Genomic DNA, 5,392 nt, shown 5'->3' with positions numbered 1-5,392 from the left:
GAGGAGATTATACAGAATAAGTCTTCCAGGAGGCATGATTCCTTAGAAGCCATTATTACAGCAGCCACACATCTCTATACTCAGTGTATACTACTTCCCTCACAAGCACACAATATTCTAATTTATTGTTTTTCTCCTAGGTTCCCAGACATGTAATGAACTTTTATACCTCTTTAACTTTACCTAGGCTTCTCCTCTTATATTTCATAGTGCTCCCATCTGCCTTGGAATATTCTCTGCCTCAGATAGGAAGTACCTACTTTCAAAAGTCAGCTACAACAACTGAAAAGCCTGAAAATACAGAGGAGGAACAATCCTTTCCCTGAATCACTTTTCTCCTAACTTACAGTAGTAATCTCAATGTACCAGATATATCTATTGACATGTCTTTCTCTAGCCAGCATTTGAGCATCTCAAAGGTAGTCACTATGTCTCATTCATCTTTGTGTATCCAATAGTTATCATCAATTATCCTCATTCTTGATGCAGAGTTGCTTCTCAAACATTTACTGGGTGAATGACTCTGTTCCTAACTTATATGCATACGGTTATGAATCATTTTGTAGACTATGCACATCATTATGGAAATAATAGTCTAACATAACTTAAATTATATATATTCAACAGATTTTACTCAGAAATAGAGACCTAAAAGATGTATTAGAACATTACATGCCTTCACATAAGCATGTAAAGAAGTGACAGTATTGTCTTAGTGGCTAGCACGAGATTTCTCTTTAGAGAAGGAAATTCCTTGATAAGTCAATGCAAGACATATCAGTTCCAGGAATGAGATCTGGCTACCTTATAAAAGATGGACCATGGTCCCAAGAATACCATCAATGTGGAGGGTAACTCCAGCATCCTTGGCAGAACCAGCAAAATGATCCCTAACTAGACTGGTTTCTATAATGCTTACTTCTGAGATCCATATTTTGGGAAATAAAGAGGAGTTTCCATTGAAAGGGGGAGATAATCCCTCAGATTTCACTTCTGAATCCACTTTGGAGACCCACCCTCTTAACCTCCAATAGGGTCCAATACCTTGGGTCAATCTATGCATGTGGTACTGTCAATCAAATGTGGTTCAAGGGCTTCCCTGGTGGCGTGGTCGTTGGGGGTCGGCCTGCAGATGCGGGAGGCGCGGGTTCGTGCTCCAGTCTGGGAGAATCCCGCGTGCCGCGGAGCGGCTGGGCCCGTGAGCCGTGGCTGCTGGGCCTGCGCGTCCAGGGCCTGTGCTCCACGGCGGGAGGGGCCACAACAGTGAGAGGCCCGCGTACCACAAAAAAATAAATAAATAAAAATAAAAATGTGGTTCAAAGAGCACTCTAAATTATAAACAATGTGACACAACTGTGAATTTCCAGGAACCCCAGTGAGTGACATAACAGCCTGCCCCATGGTCCTCCTAGGGGATGAAGTCCTTTTAACATCTGGAAATATGTACTAAAGGGCCTAACAATAATCCTAGCAGCTACTAGCAGCAGCTTCAGGTAACAATTAGGCACTGGTTTACTTATCAGGCTGTGGCAGAGGCAGTAACACTCATCCAATATTCTATTTGCTCCCAACACTTCCTAACCTCTTTGCATCTTGATGAAGATATATGACTACTTCTGGCCAAAGACATGAGTGGAGAAAAGCCTGTGCATGATTCTAAAGTCTCTCTCTCTTCCCCTGCCATGATGTCTGAGTGGAGAGCTCTAATCCAAATGTTGCTGCTACAAGACTGCAGAGCCTACATCAATCCAGATGCAGAGCCCACTGTCAACCACAATAATATGTTTCAGAAGCAAGAAATAAACTTTTGTATGTTAAACCACAGATATTTGGACGTTGTTTATTACTGACAATGCAATTTAGCCTAATCTGGCTAATACATATTATTCAAATATAGGGTTTTTTTTTCAGTTATCCTTAACACTTCAACAGAGTGCCAAGCACTCTACTGAATATTTAGGATATAACAGTTAACATATTTTTGGAGAAATTAGAACTTTATTATATTATAAACATTTCCAGAATATAAACTGATTTTGTATCAAGACTTCTTGAAATGTTTAAAACTGTATGTAACTTAAGCCTATTATAATGTATGTCATTTTCCACTTTCCAATCTAGAAAATATACTGCAAGTTAGATCTAACGAAGGAAAAGAAAATCAATCTAAACTGCTTCACAGAGAAAACTAATGAATACAAAAACACCCATCCCAAACTAAAACCCAATCAAGAAATAGATTCTGTAAAGCTATTAATCCTCCAATTTAAAATAAATGACCTCCCAAGGGAAAAATACTTCCACCATCATAGCAATTTGATGAATAAAAGCAGAGCCACCCTCATTAAGGGAAGTTACATTATGTATAAGAAAAATGTAGTAATGATTTTAGAAGAGAGGAAAAGTAATTTCCATGTTGGAGAGAAAGTACACTAAATGTTTTCTGTTCACTTAACCTTTGTACCTGTTCACATGAAAAGAGCGATATGAACATGGACATCGTAAAACCAAGCTCCTCAACTATTTTTTCAGTTTAACCTCAGGAGAACCAATGCAAGCGCTTCAAAATTCAAGGATAGACTGGTCCCAAAGCATCTTCTCTTCTTGTCCTTTCTTTCCCTTGTTCCTTTTTCTCTTTTCTACGCTTACATTCCTCTTTCTTAGAGGCTACATCTTGGCTTTTTTTGTCCTTTCAGTTCTTAAGCTTTTCTGTACTGACTCTGACTGTTTCCACCTCTGTTTTGTTTCTTTGGATGCTCTTGTGTTTGTCTAAGTCTATTTCCTCATAAGCTTTCTTCCTCTTATGCTTGGACTGCTCTTCTTCTGGTTTATCCCAGCCTTCCTCTGGGTGTCTTTTTCTCTTCTGATGTATCTGTTTATAACTAGTTTGATGGGCACTGGTACTGTTTTCTAAGGAGAGATGCCTGTAAACTCCAGATTCTACACTGTATGAGCTACAGTTATACTCTTGTTGACTAAAGTACAGGGCTACTGGTTTTCCTGAGAAACAGTCCCTGATGAATTGACAGTAGCTCAGGGAGTCTAGTCTCAGCCTGCTGTCATAAGATGGTAGCCACTGAGGTAACCGCTTCTCCACTGCTTGTTAAATATTGCATGGTCTTCGGTAGGTCTGGACAGGTTCATAAGGGAGTCTTTGATTAAACATTCTACACCTGGGTCTAGAATCAACCTCTTCTTTGTATCCACAGGTTTCCAAATAATCCTCTCTCATCTTTCTGAAACAAGTATTTGGCTCTAAGCCTCTGGTTTTCTGCACTTTGATATAATCTTCAAGTTCATCCTGAAAAGAGTCAGATGTCTTCTTTGAATGCTTCATTAGGTTGACAAGGGATTCTCCTTATCAGGTTGAGAACTTGGTGGAGAAATTTGATCATATTCACCCATTAATTGCTTCAGCTTTTTAGCATGAACTTTCCCCAAATAGTGAGACTATGCAACAACTGAAGAGCTAAAAACCATGATGCAGAGATTAAAAAATCTATTTTTTTGTCCAATACTCCACTCCCATTCACCTCATAATGTGAAATCCACTGCAATTCAAATTATGTCACTATTCCTTATAAGCCTTTTACAAAAGGTATCTGTATAAAGTTCAGTCTTTGCTCATTCAACGTGGTATCTTCTCTGAGGCAGGGGCAGCCGTCTACAACTACAGTCCCCCTCCCCGCCAATGTCACCAGTCGGTGGGTAGCCCAAGGTGGTGGAGGCGGAGAGGCAGGGACAACCGTTGCCGCCACCGCTGCCTCAGCCACCGAGCAAGTGGGGTGAGAGCAGGAGGCGGAGATCGGACTTCCTGAGGGGAAGATGGTACCACTACCAGCGGCTGACTGGACAGCACTGCCGCCATGGCAGTGAGGTGCACTACTCCAGTTAACATTTTTAAAGTGTTGTCCTTGTGTAGTTTATATTCTAATCAAGAAAATCACAATCACTATCAATAATCATGACCACTAAGTACAAAGAACGTTGACAAATAAAGGAGATACTGTCATAATATTATTAAGGACATTATTATTTATATGTGAGTTTTTCTTATTCACAAAATTAGAATATGCTTACTTTAGCTGAGTACATATTATATAATTGATTTATCTTTGATTCAATATTTGCTTCAAATTATTTAAAATGTACAGCATTTTCAAAGGAACACCAACAATTTTAACAATTTTGAAGAAAGGTAAATGAAGAAGCAAGCAGTCTACTGCTTAGCCAAAGGTCATTGTCATGCTAAATATAGTACAGGCTGTGCTCACTGAGAGAAGTCAGTCATCATCAACTTTCAGTCATTATTTGAAAGGCATTTAGAGGGCAAAGCCAGATTTCTTCTTTTCATTTGCTAAGATAAAACACTGATCCAAGTGTCTCAAATTCAAGTGCCTTTGGTTCCAGGAAAGCAATAAAAGAGTAAAGAAAACCAGATTTTTTGTGTGTCAACTGCTAAAAATATAACTATTTTTCATTTTATTGAAATATCATTTAACTATGTCTAATAATGTAAACATGTATTATAACAGAGATTACATTTTAAATTGTACCTTAAATATACACATTGGCAGAATCAAGATGGCAGAGTAAGAGGACACAGAGTTCAAGTCTCCTCACAGCTAGGGCTCCTGCTAGATGCTGGTGGGGGACCTCAGACACCTAAGTTGATGGGAGGAATCCTTGCTCAACCAGGTAGGATGTGGGAGGGAAGGGGAGGGGCAAGGAAAAATGGAGGTGGGGTGGGACCAGCACCCCTGAGGGAGGCTGGAGGAGGGGAGAGGTTCCCATGCTCAGAAGGGCCCACTCAAGATGGGGAGATAAGTGGGGATTGGAGGGAGATGCAGTGTCTCCCCTGCCCACTTGGGCCCTGGCAATCCTGCTGGGATCCCAGGCCTTAACGCCCAGATCCCAAGGCCTCCTCCAGCTAGATGAGTCCCGGGCCTGAGCCTCCTCCCCCAACCAGGCCTCTTCTAGTTTCATGGGTCCCAGGCCTGAGCCCTCCCACGACCAACGCCTCTTCTGGCTGCATGGGTCCCAGGCCTAAGTCCCACCCCCACCAAAGCCTCCTCTGGCTGCGTGGGTCCTGGAAGCCTGAGTACCATCCCTGACAGGGCCACCTCTGGCCACACGGGTCCAGGTGGGTTGAGTGCCGCCCCCCTCCAAGGCCTTCTCTGACTGTGCTGGCCCCTGTGAGTGCACTGATGGAGGCCTGTGCCCCAGCACTGGTCCTCTGGGCCAGCTCCAGTAACAGATGCTGGTGAGAGGAACACACGCAGAAGTGGGGCTGACACAGCGGGTCCAGAGACCTCCCTAGAGGTTTTGGAGGCCTACTGGGGAGGTGGGAGTAGGATGTAGCTCACCATCGGGGCAAGAACATTGATAGAGG

General features: G+C 42.2%; 1 pseudogene across 1 annotated transcript; it reads right to left on the bottom strand.

The window, feature by feature from the left end:
- Positions 1-2,424: 2,424 nt before the first annotated feature.
- LOC309973881 (lysine-rich coiled-coil protein 1-like) lies at positions 2,425-3,359 on the bottom strand (annotated as a pseudogene). The gene has a single exon. The product of its transcript is annotated as a lysine-rich coiled-coil protein 1-like (transcript).
- Between the last annotated feature and the right edge of the window lie 2,033 nt (positions 3,360-5,392).

This window comes from Leucopleurus acutus (assembly GCF_964270905.1).
Source record: "Leucopleurus acutus genome assembly, chromosome: 17".
Classification (NCBI taxonomy): Eukaryota; Metazoa; Chordata; class Mammalia; order Artiodactyla; family Delphinidae; genus Leucopleurus; species Leucopleurus acutus.
The sequence above is the reverse complement of the archived record's forward strand: the minus strand, read 5'-3'. Positions and strand labels throughout refer to the sequence as shown.